Below are 12,926 nucleotides of genomic sequence, written 5' to 3'. Positions count from 1 at the left end.
GTGGGTGTTTGGTAGAGTTGAACACATGAAGGCTGGGTAAGCACACAGGAAGCCAACGTGCTGTGTACATTAACATCTGTGCACAGGGAATTAACACTTGGGCATGAATCTTCCACGCTTCAGCAACATGTCTCAAGTCCCTCCAATTATTTCTTAATTACCATCTCCGCATTAAAACACACGTGCTATTGCTATTTTTTTTTTTTAATTCAGATCCCCAGTAGGTCGATAGGTGTACTATGTACAATAAAGAAAGTGGAGATGTCTTAAAATGAAAATTTCAGACATAACACAGTGGTCATTCAAGAATAGTTCTGAAATTTCAACAGTATTCTCAAATGAATCCACTACTAAAGGTAAACATGTGATTTTTTAAAATAAACATTGTGCTCATTTGAATTGTCACTGGTTCAGCATCATTTGGAACCTGGATTAAAAACCATTGATATTTGAAGCTGACTCACTTCTGTTGGCAACGTTTTATTGCATATTGCAAAACAGCTAGATGCTGCTTCGCCATGTTTGACTGAAACCTGGGCTCCGCTAATTGACCCAAGTCTGCAAACCTCAGAGTTCTCCTGAGTTGAAAGATTTTAAGACTTAAAATGGTACACATCCCCAATTTAACTTGTAGCCCCTGATGAACTGTATAGACGGGTGTCTACTAATGCCAATGTTGACAATGTTAATGTCCTGGTAATTATTTTGACGTTTTAGATTTTTGGGATTTTAAATGTGAATTTTGAATTAAGGGCAAACTAGTCAGTGTGGTGCCCTCCTCAGGTTTAACACTGGTTTATTATCCTCTGATTGGACTAGCAGGAATCCTAACATCACTTCCAGAATCAGCGGCTCGGTCTCGCACACACTTTTGTAGCCTGGTGACTACAATCTGTTGCATTATTTTCGTTTTTAAGATGGAACTGGTAGTATGTGTGCAAACAGAAATGATCAGTTACTTGGATTGTCTGAAATTGTGTATTGAAGGAATAGGGGCAAAAGACACAAAACCCGCCTAGCCACAATACCAGATACGCTCACATCTCTTTGGATAAAGTATACAAGCAGACAAGTATATTCATGGAATCAACCAATAAAGCAGACATAACTAGACATTCTTTGATATAAGATAATAACAGAGGTTGCTACAACTTCATGATTCAATATGTATTTCTGTGCACTGCAACATAAATGTCTTTTGATATGTTGCTTAAATAGCTTAATGACCCTTAAGGAACTGTGTAATGCATGCCTGATGTTTGTTCTCTACATCATGGACACGGCCAGAGTCGTCTTGACCGTTCAGTACTTGATTATATCTTGTGTTTTGACTAAACGTCATATGTCGCCTAATGCGGGACGCCAGCTTTTCGATAAGTGAAAGAATGAGGTACGACAGCATATGTGCAAGGATGGAGAAGAATGTTTACAGGAAGGTCACTCGGAGATAAAAAACCAGCTGGTGCCAGAAGGAGACAGCCAAGGACTCGGCCAAAGATGATCACCAAGGCCGAAAGACACACACACCGAATCTTCCATAACCAGCACCCACTCCCATGGAATCAAACTCTACTGCGAACTCGCCCCACCCCAACGACTCATCACCCATCAAACGCGCCCCACACCAACTGAATATAAGCTGACCAAAGAACCTTGAACGTTGCCTTTTCTGAATGGAGACTTTCTGCTCTTGAAGGGCCCAACGCTGTATTGTACTTTCCTGAAAACAGAGCTTTCTTAACAAGAATTATGATTGAACTCAACCAACCTGTGTAAGTCTAATTTCTGCTTCAGTGTCTTTGCATTTTCCTAAATCTGAAGAAATTAAACGAGCACGCAGTGAGTGAATTGGATAACAGGTGATTGGCAATGGCTTTTGCCGTGAGGCGCAGATAGCGCTCTCTAAATTGTGGACCAAAATCCAACAGTATCATCACTAAAATGGCTTAATTTACCAATATACAGTACATCACAATATTCCTCAACGCACTTGATGACTTAATAAACTTTATATACAAGAGCTGTAGCTGTAACAAAGCTGGAACTTGTTAAATAAATAAATAAATAAATCCAGAAACAGTTGCCCCGCACATAATTTTGTGTATTGTATGAATCCTAATGACAAAATTCATTCATACACAGGAAGCAGTGTCTATGGAGCGAAGTAATTTGCTGCTGATCCAAATTGGGATTGTTGGCTTTGATTTTGCATTTTAGCACCATCTTTCTTTCTTTGTTGCTGCAAAAACAACCGATTAATTCCCTTTCACCAACCACAAAAGGCCAAACAGTACATGAAAAAGAGCTGCTGTGCTTTGATACGTTCAAACACTGACCATGGGATTATTCAGCATTGATAAGGTAATTAAGAGACTATGATAGTGTAATTAAGTAACATCTGAGAAGAAAGGCTGCTGGAGTGGCATATTGCTGTGACTGCATCAAAGCCGGTGGCTCTGTTAGAAAAGAGGGACTGGCAATGCAAGACCATTTGGGATTCGCGCGGATCCCTTCGACGTGAGACCCACGAGGGCCGTGAAAAGGTTTAAGGAAGGTGAGAATTTGCCACATGAAATGATTGTGATGGAAATGAAATGACACAATTCAGTCACTTGAGATGGTCACAGATCATAGGGAGGAAAACTGTGGCTACGTGTGATATGCTACTCTCTATCAGCACTGCACTGCAGCCGAATAAATGAGAATTGCATGATTTCACTCAAGTGTTTACCTTGCTTCCTTTTATTTGTTGCCATCAGGCAGTGCGCAATGTTCTCCCACTCCTCCCCTGTGTGCTCTGAATCAGCAGAAATTACATTTTATTCTATTTATTTGCTTATTTACTCTTATCTGTTTTCCATTCCAGAGTTCTCCTATCAGAGACCTGCAAGCCTCAGAAGGCGAATGGCAGGGGAGCTGTGGGCTGTGCGTGTGTGTGTGTGCGTGTGTGTGCGTGTGTGTATACGTGTGTGCGTGTGTGTATACATGTGTATACGTGTGTGTGTGTGTGTGTGTGTGTGTGTGTGTGCGTGTGTGCGTGCGTGTGTGTCTGTGTGTAATGGTGCATTACTGTCTGTGTGTTTCGAGAGATTGGCATGAAATTAAAATAGAAATCGAAAAAAAAACATTGGATTCATCACTTTTGTTATCACCGTGCTATACAGCTCCTATAGTTACCACATTTCTCTCGGGTGATGAAACAGAAATGTTTTTGCATCCGACCCGCACAATATCTTTTAGCAACATTTCCATTGTACTCCCAATAACTAAAAATCACAGTTCTCACAATAAATATGTTACAAATAATTGCTGACACACACACACAAAGAAATAAAATGTTTAATATCACGAATAAAAGGTGGCTGCATTTACTATCTGTATTTGAGACAGTATGTTGAACTTCTGCCATTCTCTGAACAAATACATTCCCGCCATTTTTCAAATTCTATTTTCATTCTCACGTGTTCTTCTATTTTTCACTTTTTCTATATTTAAGATGATTACTAAAGTCTTATTTCCATTCCATCTGAATGAAAGAGTATGTTTGCATAGCTGGTGAAGCTTTGTATATTTTCTTTTACACACAAACCTGATTCAGAGTTTTGTGAGGTTCTTGAGCACCACACTTTACTTATTAATTACATATCGTTTTAATCCAATGTTACGTATTTCTTCCCATCCATCCATCCATCCATCCATCCATCCATCCATCCATCCATCCATCCATCCATCCATCCATCCATCATCCGAACAGGTTCTCCTCACGAGGGTCACGCGCTTGCTGTAGCCTATCCCAGCTGACTTCAGGCAGTAGCTGAGGTACACCCTGAACTGGTTGTCAGCCAATTACAGGGTCCACATAGACAAACAAGCAATGGTGTGTGGGAGGAAACCGCAGTACCCAGTGGAAACCCACACAGGCACGCACAGGAAGGACAGAGCCGGAATTGAAACCTGCGTCTCTGAACTATGAGGCAGATGTGCTAAACATTGCTCCTTGCTGCCTGCATGAGAGCAAATTGGCAAAATATAGCCTACCTTATTTGCTTTTTGCAGATAATTTTTGCACAATATTGCATATACTGTGTAAAACCCAAGTTTGTTCCACCAATCTATCTAGCTGCCTGGATCCATACTCTTGTGGATATCTAAAATTTCTTATCAAAACTCCTTAAGCTATCAACACTAAATTGAAGGACTCAAGGTCTAATGTTGAACATATCTCCCTGCCATATTTGTTTTCAACTTAACTCACCATTTTGTGTTCATTTTCCACTCGAAAAACAGTTATACGCTTGATGTGTGACTGCCCGTATGATGAAGCTTTTGAGCATGTCAGCAAAAACTTTGTTTTCTAAATAATTAACACAAATATAACAAGGACAAATATACCATGTGGTAATCATGGTGAATTATAAAGTTGATATTTAGACCCATAAAAAGGGTTTCTAAAGTTTGTACTGCAGGTGTGTGTGTGTGTGTGTGTGTGTGTGTGTGTGTGTGTGTGTGTGTGTGTGTGTGTGTGTGTGTGTGTGTGTGTGAGTGTGAGTGTGTGTGTGTGTGTTTGCTTGCATGCGCGTGTCCACTCAGGAGGAGCGAGTGAGTGATCTGGCCAGGATCTGAACTGCTGCTTTGATCTGGTAAAATCCAAACAGAGCGAAAGAGACGCTCACCCCTCACTGTGAGGATTAAATATCCCTGAGTCGGGACATCACAACGCCCCCCCTCTCCCCACCGCTTCTGTACCCACACCCATCCCTCTTTCCTCCGCTCCTTTCCTCCTCCCGTCAGCCATGGTTATCACTGAGTCTCCTGAGGGCCTCGGCGCAAAGGAGATGGTGAGAGGAAGAGGAGAAAATAAATTAAAAGCAGCGCCTTTATGGTTCTAAAATGCCAAAGAGGACATCTGTGTCCAGCAGGAGCGATTTACCCACACAGGAATGTTCATGGTTTTCCATGCATCTGCATTCAGAGGGAAACCTTGGCTGAACAGGATTTAAGGGGTTAAGAAAGTTTAGTGAAAGGTGTGGAGAGATTGAGGGATGTCAAAACATCCAGAGTACAAGAGGACTTGTAATAATCCAAATACACACTGACTGGCAGACATCTGTGAGAATGTCATAAAGAAACAAATATAATGAATAAAATGATCATTCAGGCACATTCTGAAGACCAGTACTATAAAATTAATAAAAGAATAATGAATTATTTCTGTCACAAATAAGAGAAACAAAATGACTTTCATTGTTAGGGTTTCTTTTCTTCGTTGAACTGGAAGGTTCTGGTCTGTAATGCTGTTCAGGTAGCAAAGGTACAGTTTCTACTGGTAACCTCACCTAATGTAACCTAATGCAAACTAACTTATCTTACTTTATCTCAGTCCTGTTTATCTTAAGCTATATAAAGTGTACTTTACTTAACCTAACCTAATGTTTTTTGTTGTATAAAAGTATCATACATACGTATATCTCCTTTATGGCATGCAAGAAAGAATCTCCTCATTCTATAGTGTGAGTAAAAATAAATATAGGCCTGTACCGTTACTTAAAAAAACAACAGCAACAACAACAATCATTATTTTTTGGTGTGTCATTGTCAGCATTGGTGAAGGATTAATAAAATGTATGCAGAAGTATTCCATAATACAGGTTAAAAGAAAATACAACTTTTGTTTCAATTCTTAAGAGAACACTTTGTTCAAAGGGTACCTTACTAAGCCATTAAAACAACAACTAAAATATAACTGTGACAAAAATGCTTGAGGTCCAATACTTAGCTGTGCATATTTCCAAAATAAAAGCTTTCTGTTATCACTTATCAGCAACAGCAGATTTCCTTAATTGAATTGTAGCGCATGGGTCAAAGCTCAAAACGAGTGTACCTTACTGTCAAACTGTGATTTATTCCGTTGATAACACCTCACTCATAACTTTCGGGGGGCTTTGGCTCAAAGTCATTCTTTCCAAATTACACCCAAAAAAGTGCCGATGGACTTAAACATGCTTTCCTGGTCTAATTCCTCCAGTTGAACAGAAGCAGAGGTCAGTGCTCTCCACAAGGGGTTAATACAATCATCATTACTGCTTCCTGCTGGGGTGCCTGAGGAAGCTGGGTGTGGAGGAGGGGCTGTGGATGGTGAGGAGGATGAGGGAGGGAGAGGATGAGGGCAGGCAATAGAAAGGGGCAATTCTGACATGACAGTGACAAATTGCCTTGTATTTATTCAAATTGTGTAAAGTGATCTTTTGGCTGTGTCATAATGTGTGTTTTCATAGTGTTTGACCCCCCTGATGAGTTAACACTAACAGGCTCGTAACGACGGGAAGGCAATGGGAGCCGCTGACAAAGAACTCATTGGTTTGAATGACCTAAAACATGACAACATAAAAGTGGCTTTGCAAAAAATATATACAACTCTAATTGAAATACTCGAGATTTGCGCTGGCCATTTTTTTTTTTGCTCACTTTCGAGGTCCCAAAACATTTAAGCATTTAATCCTGTACTATAGAAAGGTTATGTACAGTCCTAGTGCGATTTTTCTTGTTTTAACATCTTCTTTTTTAACAATCATTTTGACATAGTCAACAAATACATAGTAAGTAAATAACAATAAGCAAATAACATGACTGATACAGTCATAAATATTCTTCTAATAGCATAAATTTCAATTGGCACAAACTTTATTTAAGGGTGATATAGGCCAAAGAAGAAGTCATCAAATTTAGGTCATGATTATTTGGTGGACAAACGTGCAGATATATGAATTTATTTTCAATTTATGGTGAACAAGGATGCGGGTGTTTCAAAACTGACAATTTCTCTCTCTCTCTCTCTCTCTCTCTCTCTCTCTCTCTCTCTCTCTCTCTCTCTCTCTCTCTCTCTCTCTCTCTCTCTCTCTATCTATCTATCTATCTATCTATCTATATATATATATATACGTGTGTATGTGTGTATGGGCTACATGGACTCACAAAAGAGCAAGTAGGCAGCCAAAAGTCCAAGGCCTCACTGGTTGCCTTCGCTGTCTTGTGGTTTATTGATACAGTCACCAGGAGCGATTCGGGAGGTCGACACACACCGATGAACAAAGCCAACACACACATAGTCTCACTACACATAGAGCCAGTGCACAGCGGGGATGAGTCATGGGGAGCTGAGGTCAGTGCAGTGAGATCTTAGAAGAAGAGCGAGGAAGCATCTGCTCAGCCTCGAAGGCAAAGGTACCAGTGCAGGATTACGGAATGTGAAATTTTAGGTGACCTTAACCACAAACTGCTTCAAATCAAATGAACAAAATGATTATCAATACTCAAGTCAATGAAACCCACATAACTGCATGAGTAAAGTATTCCTGTGAATTTAATATAAGAGTGGGTGCACTCCAAATAAAAACTCACATATTTTTATGGTTAGGTGAGAAAACTGTATTTGTACTCACTAAAGTTCTTATATGCTTCAAAATAATGTGGGATTAGAGTCAGGGGTGAGTCAAAATTTTAGTGTGGTTCTCAAATGAGCCCCGGCGTTTGTTGTTTGGTGCTCAGTTATTTCCCCAAGAGTACAATGTATTTTCCGACCCACCAATCTCATGGATGATCTGAAGGATTTACAGCACATCTGGGCAAAGTGGTACGGCCACTTATATTTGCAGTTCCTGCAGGAAATCAAACTAAATTGTCATATATGTGCCGCTATTTATATATCCCACCATAACTCCGCAGGACGTAACACTTCTAGAATAAATAGCTTTTCATTCTGAGACCCTTCAAAAACTTGAACATCTACAAGGCATCAACCACCCTTGTCTCAATCAATTTAAAGTACACAAACAACCTGGACTACAGGTATGATGATCTCCTTAGCAGCAGGACTATGGAGTCTGGGACAAGGATTTAATTTTGATGCTCAGGGTGATATGTAAGGACAAAATTTAAATAGTGTAATTGCCATTCCCACATCACATGTGCCTGACTGAGAAGAAGTGCCAGATTCTCGACAAGCTCACCTTGATTCTCGACAAGCTCACCTTGATTCGGGGTTGGCCACAGTAGAAACATGGATGGATGGATGGATGGATGGATGGATGGATGGATGGATGGATGGATGGATGGATGGATGGATGGATGGATGGATGGATGGATGGACGGATGGATGGATGGATGGATGGACGTACCTGTCCTGTAGATGAAAAGGTCCAATGTTGAAAGTGTCACGGAATCAAACAAGTGCAGTGAAGGGATTGAGGATCACTCGCCGAGTACGCGGGAAGGAGTCGCTGTATTTTTTTCCACTATTGGCCAGTTCAGTGGCTTTTGGTCACCTCACATTCCGTGGGCTCAAGACAAGCAGATGCTTGATTAAAAATATTCATATCAGGTAGTGATATTTTTTCCACGACCAAACGATCCAGGTTTTCATCTTCAACATTCAAAAGGTGTAATCACCAAAGTAAATGGGACTTTTTTTTTTTTAATAAAATAACAGTCAGTGAAAGCACGTGACTCTAGTTACTGGCAAAATCAATGAGTGACTCGTATTGACCTTTTGTTCCTGATGAGGAGTTTTACAAGTGCAATCATTAAAACTGACTTTTGGCGAGAGACGGTGTACACTCCAGACTGGTCGGCAGTCAGTCAGAACACAAATAGACCAGCAACCACTCACAATTGTGGGAGTTATAGAGTCTTGCGTCAACATTTGCATATGTTGTTCTTGAAATTTTGGGACAAATTACAAATTATATGCTTTAATGACCGTTGAATTTAAAGGTTCCACTGTTGCAATGTCAATAAAAATAAAAATAACAAATAATATGCATATACATATCGACAAATATGTATAAATATGTACACACACACACACGCACACACACACGCATGGACACACAGACAAAGCCCACTTTCCAACATTGAATGGGCATATTGTTTGCCCTTCAGCTTCCTCTCTCCCTCATTGCTCTTCCTGGTGAAACCTTATCAGTGCTCCAGGAACGAACTGACATTCACACAGACACTAATAACACCGCAGTATTTGAGATACTTTGCTCTCTCTCTCGCCCTATGTCTCACAATCTGGTTACTTTTCCTCTTGTTCTCTCTTCTTGGTCAATTAGACAGAGGCAGAAGTCCCAGTTGGCTCCCGGTGGTAATCAAACATCTTTTTCTTGTCCATTTAACACTGGGATTAATTTCCTACAAGGTTAATTAAAGAGGCCCACCAGACAGAGCTGATTATTGTAAAGGTTACTGTTTTGCTGCCTGTGACTGTGAGTGTGTGCATACACGCACACACACACTCACACACACATTTTTTTGCGGGCATTCTTCGTCCACATGCACTCAAAGGGACGAAACTGAGACAAGATATGCTATTGCCCGTGGAGATATAATAAGTTCAGAAATGCTATCGCTCAGTGTTAGGTGAGTGATTTGAGAAGAATGTTTCACATTAATGAGAAGAATACACCAGAAGCAGCTATGAGCGCTGGTGAAATGAGAACATTAAATTCAAATCTGTCTGTACAAAGTTTAGTGTTGCTATATAATACAGGTGCAAAATGTGAACCAAACCACTTGATATCCAGTATCACACACCATGTGTGCATCAAAAATATAGTGATAAGATGACTGCAAGGTTGACTACAAGGTTACTTTCAAAGTAATGAGATGTTCAGAGAAATCATAGAGATTTTGACTGAGCAGAGATTGTGCTTAGCAGCTGGCACCCACCTTTGCAAGGATCTTCAACCGTTCCCTGGAGCTGTGTGATGTGCCCTCGTGCTTCAAGAGCTCCACCATCGTTCCAGTGGCCAAGAAGCCCGCCATCACAGGTTTGAATGACTATAGACCTGTCGCACTGACATCTGTGGTCATGAAATCTTTCGAGAGGTTAGTGCTGAACCACCTGAAGGATGTCACGGGCCCCCTGCTTGACCCCCTCCAGTTTGCCTACCGGGCAAACAGGTCGGTGGATGATGCGGTCAACATGGGACTGCACTACATCCTGCACCACCTGGACACCCCAGGATCCTGTTTGTGGACTTCAGCTCGGCGTTCAACACCATCGCTCCTGACATCCTCCAACAGAAGCTCATCCAGCTCACGGTGCCTGCCTCCACCTGTCAGTGGATCATCAGCTTCCTGATCAACGGGAGACAGCGTGTGAGGCTGGGGGGCATCACATCTGACACCCGGACCACCAGTACTGGAGCCGCTCAGGGGTGCGTCCTCTCCCCACGGCTCTTCTCTGTCTACACCATATGTGTCAAACTCAAGGCCCGCGGGCCACATCCGGCCCGGCATGCAATTATATCCGGCCCGCGAGATCATTTTATATTATTGTTACTAATGGCCCGACGATATGAAGTGATGATAACACAATAAACTACAGATCCCATAATGCAGTGCTTTCGCTGCCTTGCCGAGCGTTTTTCCGCGGCAATCAGGTCAAGTGCTTGTTGCTGCAAGTAATTGTGAAGCTAGCCCCTCATGATGCCGAAGAGAAAAGTTGATTCTGAAAACAGAGCCTTTAAAAACCGATGGGAGGTTGAGTATATGTTTACTGACATTGCCGGTAAGCCCGTTTGTCTCATTTGTGGCGCTAATGTGGCTGTGGATGAAAGTACTGACATGACTGACACTGCAGAGCTAGCCATCTTCATCCGTGGGGTGGACTCCGATTTGCGTGTTACTGAGGAAATATTGGACATTAAACCGATGCACGGGACAACGACCGGAAAAGACATTTTTGAAAACGTATGTCAAAGTGTAACCGACATGAAACTGCCCTGGGACAAACTTATTGGTCTTACAACTGATGGAGCACCGGCTATGTGCGGTGAGAAAAGTGGACTAGTAGGAAGGATGCGAAAAAAGATGCAGGAGGAGAACTGTACTGGTGAGTTAACAACATACCACTGCATCATACACCAGGAAGCACTGTGTGGCAAAGTCCTGAAGATGGACCATGTAATGAGCACTGTAACGCAAACCGTAAACTTTATCCGAAGTAGAGGTTTAAATCACCGGCAATTTCAGTCCTTTATGCGGAGTATAGATTCAGAGTTTGCCGACATTCCTTATCATACAGAGGTGCGTTGGCTAAGTCGGGGGAAAGTTCTCAACAGAGTTTTTGAGCTCAGCAACGAAATTTGATTTGATTCATTATTTGTTATTGCTGAAAAGCACAAGTTGTTTTTATATTTCCAGGTTTTGTTTTGCAGCATGTTCATATTTCTATCTTGTATAATTTTGACAGGAGATATTTTTATGGAGAGTAAAATCATTTGGGATATTTAAAATTTAGGTTTTTTATTTAAAATGACATAAAAGCAAAGAAAATCAAACGATTTATTATTTTAATGTTTACTTGAAGTACAAGCACTGTCACCATTTTAATTTATTTTTTCAGGCGTTTTTTTTGCAGCATGTTCCAATTTCTAACTTGTATAATTTTGACTGGATATATTTTTATGGAGATCAAGATATTTTAAGTTATTTAAAGTTTAAGTTTATTTATTCCAGAATAACATTCCTGTCCTTTTGTATTTATATTTATGTTAAAAGTTAGTTTTAGTGTGTTCAATAAATGTTTGTTCTGTTCGGCCCGCGACCTAAAGTGTGTTTTGAATTTTGGCCCCCTGTGCAATTGAGTTTGACACCCCTGCTCTACACCAACGATTTCTCCTCAGGTGACTCTCCTGTGAAGCTCCTGAAGTATGCAGACGACACCACTCTCATCAGACTGATCCAGGACGGTGATGAGACTGCGTACAGACAGGAGGTGGAGCGGCTCGTCCACTGGTGCAGCCAAAATCACCTGGAGCTGAACCCGCTCAAGACCGTGGAGATGACAGTGGATTTCAGGCGAGACCCTTCACCACTTTTACCCCTCACTATCCGCAGTAATACTATTCTCTCCACAGACACCTTCAAGTTCCTGGGAACCACAATCTCTCGGGACCTGAAATGGACCGGCCACATAGACTCTGGAAGAAGGCCTAGCAGAGGCTGTACTTCCTGAGACAGCTCAAGAAGTTCAACCTGCCGCGGGAGCTGCTGAAGACCTTCTACACTGCCATCATCCAGTCTGTCCTCTGCACCTCCATCACTGTCTGGTTTGGATCGGCCTCCAAACAAGACAAGCACAGACTGCAACGGACAATCAGGACTGCAGAAAAGATAATTGGAATCAACCTCCCATCTATCCAAGACTTGTACCTGTCCAGGACCAGGAAACGTGCAAGGAACATCTCTACAGACCCTTCTCACCCAGGTTGCAGTCTGTTTGAACTACTCCCCTCCGGACGGCGTTATAGAGCTCTGAACGCCAAAACCAGCAGACACAGAGACAGCTTCTTCCCCCAGGCTGTTGCTCTGATGAACTCACACCACTCTTAGAGTCTCAGAGTCATTGCTGTGCAATAACATCCTGCTCTCCACACCTTTTTTGAATTGTCTACACTGTTTGTACTATGTGTCCTCTCTGCATTCATTGCAGCCTGGTCATCCTGGAAGAGGGACCCTCCCATCTGTGGTCTCTTCTCAAGGTTTCTCATTTCCCCTAGCTGGAGTTTTGAGTTTTTCCTTGCCCTCTTGGGAGTTTAAGATCAGGAGATGTTTGAGAATATTTGCCATTTTTCACATGTCCGGAGTGTTGTTAGTCACCTAAATGTTGAACAGAGGCTGTGATTTACCGAAGTCAAATTCCTTGTTTGGCACGCTCAAACATGGCGAATAAAAAACTCTTGAATTTTGAATCTTGAATCTTCACTAAACCAACAGATGGCAGCATGGTGAATTAGTGGTAAGCACATCTGCCTCACAGTTCTGAAGTTTGGGCTTTGAATCTTGCCATTCAGCCTCCCAGTGTGCATAAGATTCATTTTAATTATCAGGGTGCTATTTTTAGCTTACTATTTTTGAGA

At 41.6% G+C, this 12,926-nt stretch overlaps 1 long non-coding RNA gene across 1 annotated transcript in view; it reads right to left on the bottom strand.

Annotated features, from left to right (window-relative positions):
• The window catches only part of LOC119129225, a 25,329-nt gene extending 15,355 nt beyond the window's left edge, over window positions 1-9,974 (bottom strand). Inside the window, exon 1 of the long non-coding RNA XR_005099149.1 lies at window positions 9,935-9,974. This is a non-coding gene — a long non-coding RNA (uncharacterized LOC119129225). The remainder of the gene's footprint in view (window positions 1-9,934) is intronic.
• Between the last annotated feature and the right edge of the window lie 2,952 nt (window positions 9,975-12,926).

This window comes from Syngnathus acus, chromosome 10 (genome assembly GCF_901709675.1).
Source record: "Syngnathus acus chromosome 10, fSynAcu1.2, whole genome shotgun sequence".
Lineage (NCBI taxonomy): Eukaryota > Metazoa > Chordata > Actinopteri > Syngnathiformes > Syngnathidae > Syngnathus > Syngnathus acus.
The sequence above is the reverse complement of the archived record's forward strand: the minus strand, read 5'-3'. Positions and strand labels throughout refer to the sequence as shown.